Source organism: Canis lupus, chromosome 20, assembly GCF_011100685.1.
Source record: "Canis lupus familiaris isolate Mischka breed German Shepherd chromosome 20, alternate assembly UU_Cfam_GSD_1.0, whole genome shotgun sequence".
NCBI lineage: Eukaryota > Metazoa > Chordata > Mammalia > Carnivora > Canidae > Canis > Canis lupus.
This window is the reverse complement of record NC_049241.1, coordinates 21,808,857-21,822,605: the sequence shown is the minus strand read 5'-3', so window position 1 is coordinate 21,822,605 and position 13,749 is coordinate 21,808,857.

Below are 13,749 nucleotides of genomic sequence, written 5' to 3'. Positions count from 1 at the left end.
TATCCTTCCTGGAAATCCTGTTAAAGGACATACCCAGGCTACTTGTCTCGGACCGAATGAGAATATAGTGAGCCTCATGATTTCCACTGCTGAGATATTAGCATAAATCTCCCACTAATGCACCTCTGCCTGTGAGTGGAAGAGTCTCTGCAACCCAAGAAAATACGTTAAATTGAGAAGGGACTAATGTTTCGCAACTGGGGCATGGCACTGTGAAGGATGCCTTCGCTGGGAGTTCCAAGCTCTGCAAATACCATTGGGTCGGCCTTTAGAATTTTCCCCTAATGGGTCATGAGGAATGATTAGATGCCTCACTAGAAAAAAATGATTTTTTTAGTTGCCCGTGGAGCAACAGCAAGAACTTTACCGCCTATAGAGCGGGTTCCTCCTTTTTCTCTTCTGGAATCACACATCAAGACAATCTCATGAGGACCGCAGCCTGGTAATGATCCCCCCCCCCCCCTTGTAAAGATGGGCAAATCCAGGTGCTGGAGGTTGAGAGAGTCCGCAGTTGAGAACGTCAAAGCTGGAAGGGTAGTCAGGATGGAGTTCTGTTTCTTGTTTTCCCTCTTTGTCCCTCTGCCTTCTGAAACCTCTGCTTCTCTTTTTAAGAGGTGGAGTTTTTAGGCACTTAAAATGTGCTGAATGAGTAGTTTCTGGTGTGTGTTGAATGAATGTTAGATGAGTGTCGGTGAAGGACCACAGTGCCTGAGACAGAGGAGGAGCTGCAGTGGCTGCAAGGGTACAGCAGGCCAGCCTCTTGTCCATTCAGCTTCACTCAGTTGCCACCCTGGCCCCACCGACCACTCAGCCACCACATTGCTTGCTCCCATGACCACATCCACTATCTCCTCTTACTGAGGCCTGAGGCAAAGAAGATATTTGCTGGAGAGTAGTAGCACTTGGATCTAGATCTCCCAGGCCTGGGCTCTGCTTCCAAGCAGGGCTCTACTTGCATATGAGAATAACTGTCTTCGAGACTTCGCTGAGTGCAGCTGGCCACTGGCTGTTGGCATCCTCTGTTCTATCTGTGAGCGGGGCCAGCGGCCTTCTGTGCAAAGTCCTGCGCCGTGATGACAGGCTGGCTATGCCCAGCAAGTCTTTAGGGAAAGGCTCAATTCCTAAGGAGGATGTACTTCTTGAGCGGAGCGGTCTATGTAGCAATGAGATGCCCGTAGATGGTTTCACCAGGCCTATGGCCTTCATTTTCCTGGTGTTTTTCTTATTCTCTCATCAGAGAATAGATTTTTATTGTTTTACTTAAGCCTGGTGTGTGTGTGTGTGTGTTTGTGTGAAAAGAAAAGATGGATAAAAAGGATTTTTTGTCATTTAATTTTGGGTTTTTGTTTTGCTTTGGAATAATGAACTGAAAGTCAGTTGTCCTTGAAGATAAATGACCTTGAAAAAATTTAGCTTTTAATCCTGGTTCTAAGAAATCTCAGTCAGATATCTTCATCATGGTGAGTCCTAATTCTTCATATATAAAATGAAGGTAGTAATAGCTTCGTATGGTTTTTTAAATGCAACATGAACTAAATAATATATATACACCGCCTAAGCTGGTGTCTAGGACATAGCGAGATCTCAGGCCAGTGGGGATCACTCTAATAATAACAATAATAACAAAATAATAATCATGTTGATAGTTACTTATATATATTAAATAATATACCTACTATATATGGGCAGTATATATAACACAAACGTAAATACTAATACATATGTATGTAGGTATTATATACAGGTATAGAACACCTTGGCCTTAGAAAACAAATAACTAAGGGGCACCTGGGTGGCTCAGTCAGTTAAGCATCTGACTCTTGGTTTTGGCTCAAGTCATGATCTTGGGGTCATGAGATCGAGCCCCAGGTCCAGCTCTGTACTTAGCACCGAGCCTGCTTGCAATTCTCTCTTCTTCTCCTTCTTCCCCTCTCACGCATTCTCTCTCTCTCTCAAATAAAGAAATAAATCTTTTTCATTTTTTTATTTTTAAAAAGATTTTATTTATTTATTTATTTATTTATTTATTTATTTATTTATTTATGAGAGACAGAGAGAAAGGCAGAGACAGGCAGAGGGAGAAGCAGGCTCCTCACAGGGAGCCCGACATGGGGCTTGACCCTGGAACCCCAGGATCACGCCCTGAGCCAAAGACATACACTCAACCACTGAGCCACCCAGGCGTCCCGAAGCCTTTTTTAAAAAAGAAAAGAAAATAGATATCTAAGACCTGAGACCTTTTTATGGACCAGAGTCTCTTTTATAGACCCACTTAGGCAAGAATCTCCTTTAATTGCATTAGTGTCAAGCAAACATTTAAGATCTTAGCAGAACATCAAGATGTACTTTTCCTCGCTGAACAATCAGGGAATACCAGAGTAGATTGTGCTGTCCTGTATCCATTCATTCTTTCACACAATATTAAATCTATTCTGACTATGTACCAAGAACTATTTACCAGGGTCTCTAAGACATATTGTTCCTGCCCCATGGAGTTACAAATTTAGTTAAGTACCATGGAGGAAAAGAAAAGTGCTAGGAAACAGAAACAGAGGTCTCCTAATTTAAATTGAGGTTTCAGGGGAAAGAGACCAAAATCTGTAATCTGAAGTGTGAATCAGAGTTAGCCAGTTGAACGAACAACAAAAGCAAATGCCCTGTGGTAGAAAAAAAAGCTCCTTGTGTTGGGGGAACTGGCTGGTTTTAGTGAGGGTAGAAGCTCTGCTCAAGGATCATGGTGTAAGTGATGGCGAGAAGCTTGGAATTTATCAGGGAACAATGGGTGAACATAGAAGGTATTAAGCAAGGACATGACAAGTTTTAGTTTACGTTTTTAAGAGAATTATCTGGCACCATCTCCCCTCCTGCAGCATCTTCCTCTTGCTCTGTTCCCCTCCGCAGCAGCCCAGGGATGCATCTGCCCTCTCTATCTAGTGAAACATGCCCAGAGAAAAGGATTTAATTTTGTTACTCCTGATAAGAAAAGTGGCTTATGAAGCTGTATATTTTGTCTCGAGAGAACATTTATATCTTGAGAGACCCAAGTTTAAGCCAAAGGAATGAATCTCTAAGTGTGATTTTTTTTTCTTCCATCAACAACTCTAAGAGCTGAAGGGGCTTCTCATGGAGAGGAACATGGCCAGCCTATCAGTGTGTGAGAGCTCAGAGACACGACCTGGGATCAAGTCCAAGCCCTGTTGCCTAGGTGTATGACCTTGATATACGTAATCTTCTTAACCCTCACGTTCCTTTATCTGTAAATGGGGGTGGGGGGAGCTTAGAGTTGTTGAATTAAGTGGATTGACACATAGGAATAAACATACCATTGTGGAACTCTTCATACCCAACAGAACTGTGCAGGGTCCGGAAAGGACCTCCCCCCTTCCCCTGACTTCTCCTTCTTTTGAAAACATTATCACAAGGTTCCAGGGTAATTTCAAATTGACTTTCTCATGATCTGTATCATGTCATCTATGTTTAGACATTTTCACACTTTCATCCGAAAACATTTTGGGTGTTCTTGCTTTAAGAAACATATACTTTCTTCCACACATATTTTTGCATGTTACAAACTGTCTCAACGTGCAAATTATTTCCTTGAAATAATTGGCAATTTGGTGTCTGTGATGGGCAGGGGGTGATTCAACTGAGAGTTCAAGAAAGAGGTTTCAGACAGACTGCAGGGAGGGGGTGGGTGGGGAGGTGGTCTTCGGAATCCATGGTGGTGTAGGATAGGATGAATGAATGTCAAGTAGGCACGAACGCTCAGAATGTCAGTACCAAGATTGGCTGGAAGTCCTCATTTTGCCTTCAGAAAGGGGACCGGGCAGGAAATGAGTGTCTAATGGTGGTAACAAGTTTTTCAATTCCTATGGCATATGCCCTCGGAAAGCTTGCTTATCTCCCCACTCTTTGCTCCCCCCCCCTTCAAAAGAAAGGGGTAGGGGAACTGAAAAACACTTGGCACAGGTGCAAGAAAGCTGAAAACGTCTGGCAGAGCTCACAGGCGTCTTTTTCCACTAGGCACCAAATGTTTTACAGTCTTCGTGAGCCCATATAGATCCTGGCTCCTGCCCAGTCGTTTGTTTGAAACTGTAGGCTCCGAGAAAAGGCTCCACACTGCAGCTGGCCTTTAAACCGTATTTTATGGGGGAGAGTGTTCAGGGTACAATTGGAATGAGGAGAGCTTGCCTTTGACGTTGGACGCAAAAGTAACAGATTGGAGTGGGGTGGCGCTAACACTAAGGGATTGTTGGTCTGTTCATTTTCCCAGTGAAGACTAAGCTTTTGGAAATTTCACCTCGATCTCAATGATTTCACAGGCTAATTTATAGCGAGGCCCCCAAATGTGATTTTAGCCCAATTTAGCTCAATTTTACTCAAACATAAATCTAACAGGTTCTGCGTAATGGGAATGGCAGGACTGTTCTCAGTGATGCAAATTTCTTGCTAATTTTGGGCAACTGTGGCTGAAATCCTACCTACACGGATGTTCATTATGAATGAACATTTAATAGCCAACTATTCGTCTTTCTCCCTCTCTGTAGCTTTCTTTGGTTCTTTATCATGCTATGGCTCATAATTTCACAGGACTAATGACTAATTAGATTTTGGGGGGTAACTATACGTAAATGTTACAAAAGAAGGACTCCACCAAGTTCATGGAAACTGAAATTTGCATATAAAAAGTCCCTCTTATTGTGACGATGTAGGGCAAAGTAGGTTTTGGAGTCCTCCTCATGCATTTAGATTGAAATAATCACCATTCTTTATTGTATACTTGCTATGTGTCAGCCACTCCTAAATGATTGCCACGTACTTTCTCATTTCATCGTTATCGTGACTATGAGGTCTGAGTGTGATCTCCAGGTACCAGGCGAAGGAACTGAAGGTTAGAGAATTTATGTGACTCTCTAAGTGGAAAAGTTTATTATGAACGTGCATTATGGATTGATTGGCTTTTTGAAAAGTTTGCGGGAGCCTCAAGGAGCAAAATATTCCATAATTCCCAGAATAAATGTTGCATCCACTTCTCTATTCTCAGTAGCTCCTTTAAACTGAGTTATCCTAGGATGAAGTCAAAGATAATCCTGTTACCCCCAGGGGCAGGGGTTTCTGCCTCTCAGAGGTCAAGATTGTTCTTTTTCAGAGGGATTAGGGATTATGTAACTGAATCTCTGACGTAGCTAATTAATACGGAAGTTACAGTTTCCTTATTGTTGGGGGATCAGCCCTCTGTAAAAGCCAGCAGCTGTCCCGTGTCCCCTGGCCTGCCAGAGTTGTGACAGAAAGGTAGAGCCATCTTGGAAGAAGCCGAAGTGGCATAATGTGAATGAGACACCCCCAAAGTTGTGCCTGTGTTTGATTCTTAGGAGCCACATCAATCAATAAATGAGCACTTTTACAGTTCTCAAATTGGGAGCCGTTAAAAGAAAAAAAAATAATAAGGGCATAGATATATATTTAGAGGAGTGGGATACAAGGAAGGAAAGAGCAAGTTGCATGCCACGAAACAAAGAGAAAAATAAGAAGAGAGAGGGTGTCACTACTTCCCTGTGGCAGAATCAAAATCTTCTGTTGGATGTCATGTTGAAAAGATTTCCAAATCTTAGTTCTGTGAGCTAAAGCAGATGGATGCTCCATGTTGGTGCAGATTCCTATTTGAAGCAGTGTGGTTGCAAAGATGGGGTGGGTCATTTGATTTTCTCTGAAAAACTGTCTGTGCAACTAAAGAATTATAATACCCAATGAAGTGCATCATCTATGATGCTTTCAAAATGTTAAATAAATGCTTAAATCAGTGCTTCAGATATATTTGCCCTTATTAATAGACAAGTTTCTTTAGTATGTTTGAAAAATGCTGACCTAAACAAATATGTGCAGGTTATTTTTTACTGCAGGACTTCTCAGAGCCTTTAACTTGCCCCATGAGTCTCCAAGAAGGAGTAATATTATATCACTGTATCATAGAATGCTTTCTCCACAAAATACCTGCTTCTGACTACTATGCTGCCAGACAGCCTTAGGGACGTGCTCAGATACCATCACTTAGCTGAAGAAGTGTCTTACTTTTTAATTGTGGTTACAGTAATCGTAGCTAAACCCCTACCTACTCAGAAGTTCATTATGAATAGATTTTTCGGTTAAATCTTCTTCTTTCACCTTCCTTTAGTCCTCTTTGGTTTCTTATCATGCTTGTAGCACATAATTCCTCAGGATTAATAACTAATTAGATTTTCAGACAACCATAAATTAAAGATGTTGAAGAAGAAATGAAAACAGTAAGGGTAAGTCAAAACTGAAATTTGGAGTCTCAGCTCCCACTGAATAATTTAGTTGTAAGCACTTGCTGGAATAACTACGTGCAATTATGTCACCTTTACGGGGACTCCTTAGGAAGAATCCTGAAATGAAGGCTGAGATACCTCTTGGCATAGCATATTTTACTCCTCAACTTGGCAGACGAGACTATGTGCTGTGTCCTGTTCCGAAGCATGACGGCCACGTTTGCAGTGCCCTTTTCCTGTGAGATGGGACTGTTTACACCAGAGGAGAATGCTGGCATGTGCAAATGCCCTGCTGAGACCCATTCTGATTTAGCTGTAAAATTCCTTGTCCTTTTGATTTCTAGATCTCTATCAATAGATTGCAGGAATAACTCGTTTTATTGTATCCCGAACAGATGAGATTTGCCTTGAAGCTAACGAAACTTCGACTTCCTGGGTCCTCTCTTGGGCCGAGCCCCTTTCAACCTGTTAAGATGTTTTGACAAAGTTGCAAAATTGGGAGATTTTTGCACGCTTCATTCTTAAAAAGATTCTCCCAAGTTTGAAGCAACAAGCTACAGAAAACCATGGCTCTCCCCCTACTCCAGAGGAAGCCTGAATTGGGTTTTGCCACAAAATGAGGGACTATATTAAAATTCCATCCACAGTACATGTCTAACCAACTGCAGGCAATACAATATTAAGGTCCAGAACACCCCTCCCATGTGCCAGTGTGTTCGCCTGAAAGTTCACGTAGGTCCTCAGCTATAGTTATGAGTATCCAGTCTGTCTTTTCTCCCCTACAACTAAGAGGCCTAGAAATTTCCAATAATTGCTGTTTCTTTCTAGGGCATATCTAGATATTGTATGAGCTTCTGTCAGGGGGGGTCATCAAGAGGACTTGAGCCTGGAGATCTGTCAGCTGGACCCTGGCCAGTCTGATGCTCCTCACCCTGTCTGCTGTCCTTGGACTGTGCATTCCACCTGCCTCCTCTGCTCCCAGGATCTGCCCCAAAATACAGCCTTGGGGTTGTAATGCGATGGTGAGATATCTGGATGGAATATGTGACTGAACCCAGTTAAGTTTTCTATATAAGCTTTTAAGATTTGCTAGGTGGGTGCGGAAATCTACTGGTCTATGATGGTCCAAGACAAGGGAAACATATGTCTGCCACCATGAGCTGGCCACTGATGCCCAAGTAGAGGCGGAGGCTCTGGTGAGAACATTGGAAGAAGAGCTAAGGCTAGAGAAGGACGAGTGAGTGTCCCCTACTCTGCTGGTGTCGTGGGGCTGCTGAGGGCATGGGGTGTAGGATGAGGAGTTGGAGACCTTAGTGTGTGGTTTTGCAAAGCTAGGAGGGTTCAAGCCTCCTGAGATGAAGGTCTGAGCGCTTGTGATAAAGCCTGATTAAGACCCAGGGAAGTGGAATCCACGGGAAAGTGATGAAAATGAACAGAACAAGAGGATGTTGTGGTGATCCGGGAGGAAACCGACAGAATGTCCCCTGCCTTCTGACCCCGGATGCAAAGGAACATTTTAAATAGCAATTACCCTAGACTTCTAGTAATAGGAGACTCTACCCCCCAAAACCCCTAGGAGAAACCTTTCATGCTTTCTCTGTCTCTTGATGTTGTAAATCTTATCATGTCTTTGAAATGTAAGCACCTCGGGAGGTAACCAGAAGACTGCCCACAGAGGCTGAAAGAAAAGGAGGGGAGGGAGGGCAAAGAGGCTTTTCTTTCCTTTCTTTCTCTTTGTTTTTTCCTGAAAAGAGGCTTTTTAAATACTAGATTGCTAGGGAAGCTCTCTTGCCCAAAGACTTGTGACAGCCTCCATAAGATTCCTCACCAAGGGCTGCAGTTTGGAATGAAAGTTACAGGGTCTCTGTGTCTGTCTGTCTGTCTTTGGAGATGTGCTACGTGTTTTTGATGTTTTCCTCTCTCCAGAGGGGAGTGCCAAAATTAATTTGTGAAATAGCTCTATTTAACTGTCTTAAAGGAAAATAAGCTTTAACATCAATAGTGTACTTTATATAAAAGCAAAACAATTTTCTTTCATCTGCCAAGAGGATAAAGTTTTCTTGGACTACTGGTCTGTTCTTAATGGGACAGTAAAAGGTTTTTTCTTTACCTTTTAAGTAATCTGCCTAGCAAACAAAGATTCTGTGTTTTATCAAAATAATTTCCTATGCTTCATGTTGTCTTTATCATGCCTTTGATTACTAAAGAAAACAGAGCCTTCTATATTAAAAGAGCTAAGCTATTTTTTTACAACCATGTAACTTTCTGTATTTGCCTTTGAAATCTTTGTCATTTTGGTTAAATGGATAACTAAGCATTGTTTCACAGTGACCTGTAATCCTGTTTAACCAAACATTTTTAAAAACCTTTTGATATTTTTGACTAACTTCCCCCACATCAAATTCTAATGAAGTCTTATTGACCTTGAACTAACATTGGGATTTCCAGGGGGTTCCCGGAACATCTCAAAAGATTTGTTTTTTTCCCCCTTATAAAACAGAGATACTAACTCATTAGGGCTTGTTTGACATGTTACATTAAATGGGAAGCATTATCAAGTAAGTGGTGCTAAACTTCCCTTAGGAAATATTTGTATGGAAATTATTAATATGTGTTCCAGAAGTTATATGAAATTCCTAAAAATCTGACATGCCCTGGTATGTTATCAGCCATAATTAATGTGTTAATTAATGTATTTTTAAATGTATGTCATAGAACTAACCAAATTCCCTTGTCAGTTGTATTATTATAAACTCTCATCAGACAGCTTTTATTTCATTCTGATGCCTCTGCAAAAAATGCTCCTGCAGATGTGCTTCATCTTCCAGGAGAGTCACGGAAAAGACTCTGAGAAATGTAGTTTTCTGATAACTAAGATCATACCACTGAACTGAGGAGGAATTAATTACAAAGGATGGTAGCCCAGGCCCCATTGCCTGTTCTCTTTCTTCACATCAGTGAAATGGGCCCATTACACTGGTTATGTAGTGTTCACACGTGAAGACTTGCCTCTGTCATAGGATGCTCTATGGTCTTTCCTGGAATATCTTTGAAGGAGAGGATGAGGAGTAAACCCACAGAAAATTCAAGGACCCTCATAAAGTTTTGGGGAATCTTTGGTTAGGGTAAGACACACGTCTCAAAAACTGTGATCTAGAGAGTCCAAGTTTATCCAACCCTATCCAACCCTTAAGAATGTAAAAGAAGTCTTTGTAGGGATTTTAGAGTTGTAGAGTATTTTTATTCCCCACCTGGCACAGTGCCTCCATCCCTTATGTCCCCCTGGTAAAGAAAGGTCACATGTGTGACTGGGGATCAGACCAGCAAACTACTTTGGAGAAGGCAGAAATACCAATGAAACAGAAAATAGCTCTAGGCTTCTCCCAAGCAGGGCTACTGTTTGAGTTAGATATTCCTGTCTGTGACTCAAAAATGTGGGTCAAGCGCTGGCGCAGAAAAAACGAGCACGCCTAGGATTTTTGGTCCTAGCTCTGGAAGGGAGCAGAAACCTTATACATCCCACAAGAACACTAGCTCCTAGTGGTTCCTCTGGGGTGAGTCTTTCACAAAGAAATAAACCACAGCAGCAGCGGGACAAACTCGGAGTAGGTTGGCTGGAAATCATTTATTAGCCCTGGCCAGTCACCCTTTGCTATTGGGCTGTAGTTGGGCTGTTTTAAAAGGACTGACCCAAGATCCCTGGGTAGCTTAGTGGTTGGGGGTCTGCCTTCGGCTCAGGGTGTGATCCCGGGGTCCTGGGATTGAGTCTTGCATCGGGCTCCCTGCAGGGAGCCTCCTTCTCCCTTTACCTGTGTCTCTGCCTCTGTGTGTGTGTGTGTGTCTCTCATGAATAAATAAATAAAATCTTAAAAAAATAGTTAAAAGGACTGACCCTATGGCTTAGACACAGGAAGCTGAAGGGTAAATAATCACAGGTGGCCCTTGTGAGATCAGGATGTACATTGGGACATTTGGCTTCACCTGCTGATACTCCCTGGCACTGGGAAAGCTGATGCCTGAGCCCAGCTGTGAGCTCTAGCAACTGACCCGTTGCTAGATTTAGCAGATTGGGTGCATAGCAGAAATGGTCACCATTGTGCCTCTGTGGTATGGAGTATTGCCAAGGTTGTCATATTGACCTTGGAATAACCAGGAGACTTACTTAGTGCAATAATGTGTCCCATATATCCTAAAGGGATCCCAAGCCAACTGCCAAAGGAGTCTGGGGCCATTCACCAGAGTTTCCAACTGGTAAGGGATTGGCAAATTGTATTGGTTGGCTCCCTCTAGCTGATTGAGTGTTCTGAATATGCCCTGGTTTTTGTGAACACTCCCTGGGCCTAACTTATACAACTCCTTGCCTGTGCTCACTCTGGAATGTGGCGCTTTCTCTGGGTGAGGCCACTCTCCCTCACTCAGCTGCAAAGCAGCTCACCCCTCTCATTTCCGGGATGGGAAATGATGCTGTCCATCCCTTCCCCATAAAACAAGGGCATGTGTCAAGCTCTCTATGTGGTCACATTGAAGTCCTTCTCACCAGATTAAGGAGGAGGGTGTTGCAGAGTGTTGAATTGGCCAGCCTGGCCTTCAGCCATAGTTGCTTAAGTGGTTAGGAACCACTTAAGAGCGGGGTGCAAAAGTGGTTAGGAACGTGTGTTTTGGAATCAGATAACCTCCTACATTCAAATCTCTGCTCTGCCATCATGTATCCTTGGCATTTAAAAATTATTTAAGTGCTGCAGGCTTGACTTTCCTCATCAGTACTGTGGCGATCTCAACACCTTCCTCGAGGATTGTTGAGAAGATTTGGAGATATAATGCATGAGAGGGCATTCATACAGTGCATGGCACCTATGCGTGGTTATTAAGATTACCTGTTATAACGAGCATTATCCTAATTTTGGAGAAAAGGATACTATATCATAAGAGAAAGAAAAATAAAGAGATATGAATAGTAGAGGTGCTCATTTCCTGGAAGGAAATTGGTATGATGCGAGGTATTGCAGAAAGAAAGCGGTAGACATCTCTCATGTGTTATGAAAACAATGAACTGGGTCGTGATGCTAACAATAATTGTAGCTGAAACTTAGTGAGTGTACTGGATGTACTCAACCAGCACTGAAAGCTTTGCTGAATTATCTTTTTGATTCCTCACAATGCCCTCTGGGACAGGTGTTATTAACCACATTTTATTGACAAGGGATCTGAAGCTCAGGGAGGTTTAGTTACTAATTTAATGTATTTAGCTAGTAAGTGGGGCAGTCAGGATTTGACCTTAAGTCTGTTGGTAGGCCTCAACCTTCTTACCTGTTAATACAGGCTGACATGAAGTCTTTTTGTGGAACACACTTGCATTCTAATGGAGTGTTCTGGAGCAGGATCTTCCTAATGGCCCAAGCTCCCCAAAGGCCAGAAGGGAAGGTGCTTGAAACTGTGAATCTTTGGATACTCTTCTGATGGAGGCTGCCTAGGTGATACTTTGCCACACCCACAGAGCAGTCTGACCTTTCTAAGATAGCTTTAAACCAAAGGATGTCCTTCATTCTCCCACTTCTCTCAAGACCTAGGGGGCATCTTGAATTACCAACAATTGCTATGTTTACAGCAGATAAAATCAGAAGAATTGGCAGGGATTTTTCCTTGTATAAAAGGTACTAGTTATAAAATTTCTGCTCACTCTAGGGTTTCACGGGGCATCCTGCTCATGGTCCAGCTGTCTCCCTCATGCAGAAAGCCCCGGCAAGGGCAGAAAGAAGTACATTTCAGGCATGACCAATAATATATACGCTGGGTTCTAAGCCAATGCAAATGTGCTGAAAGTTCATCAGATGACTTTTCACTGATTATTCCTACAGGACCAATCTAGCTGTTGAGAAGTCCGTTTCCATAATTCTTCTCCGTGCAGAAGAACTTGCCAGGGACCTGGAATACAATTTAGGCTATAGTCAGATGGGATTTGCACTTCGTCCAACCCTGCAAAGTCACTCCTTGGCTATTATTTTTCACTCTATTGTAAATAGCAAGAGGCAGATGAAAAGGTAAAAAATATGTTGGTTGGAAGATACTTATTCTCGCCCACCTAGGGTAATCAAGAGGAGACATCAGCTCCAGATTTGGTAAGCAATAACTCACATTTGACTTTAATACACTGTGATAAACTTTGAGGAATATATCTTTTAAAACATAAAATGCTTTACCTCTGATTTAAAGTTTTGGGGATTGGTCTTGCACCGGAGGCAGGTTAGATTTAGCATCTCTGGAAATTCCAGAGCAATTTTAAGCTACTCTTTTTGATCACTTGCTGCAGTTCCAGCTTTCAAAGAGAATGAGATGTTTTGGGAATGAATTGTGATGGACTTATATGAAAATTTATATGACCCAGAATTGGATTTGTTCCCCGGGAATATTATAGATTATGTTTTATGTTGGAATTACATCAGTGTGCAGAGCAGCAGAAGGCTGGCTTAATGTAGCTAAAAATATACCTTGACTTTCCACTTGGAAGAGATCTCCCCCCTTCCCCTACCCGTTTCTTCCCTAATGAAAATAATGGCTTCATGACTCATATATGTGATAGACAGTAGGGAATATTTGAGTCTTAAAATAAGAAGAGTTTGAGAAAGGATTAATGATCCTTTTCTAATTTTTTTCCCATCCATCTCTTCCCTCCTGGTTTCTCTGTCACCGTCCTATTTCAGGCCTTCATCACCCCATGCCTTTCTGCAAATGCTCCTTTCTCCCATCCCTCCTTGCCTTACATTGTTGTGTGGCTGGGCTCCCTCGCACACCACTTTAATCATGGGATCCCCTGCCATTCACCAGTGGCTCTCCCTCTGCTCCTAGATAAAATCCAAACTAGTCTTCAAGGCCGTTCTGACATGGCTCTTGCCCCTTCTTTTCCTCCCCAACTATTCAGATCATACCCACCCTCTTTGTCCGGTTCCCGGACTAAGTCTTACCTGATGTTGGGCAGTCACTGAATTGGTCTCACTCTTGGCTTTCGTTGCACCTAGGGTTCCAGCATATGATACAAGTACTAGTGGTAGCATGAAGGTTGATTTTGTTGCTACACGGATACCTCTGTCCTCAGAATTATTTCTAACGCGTCGCTAGTACATTATTGTAAAAGTGTCACTTGTAGATCCAAACTATAAACAGCTCTTCTACAACATTAAGAACCCCCTTCCCACCTCACCTCCCAGCAGTATGTCCACAAACTCACCTCCGGAACAAGGTGGTTTCCTGCTACGCCCACTTTGGCAATTACCTGATTGTAACAGTGGTAGAGTTATGACACTGCCCCCCCTTTTGTCATCCTACCCCATTGGAGGGACTTGCACTGGTATTGCAAAGCTAGTCAGCAGTGATTTGAGATGTGAATGCAGCTTCTGAGGAACCTCAATTACAAATGATGAGTAGCTTAGCTACTGGGAAAATCTTGTTCGATATTCTTGTTTTATTT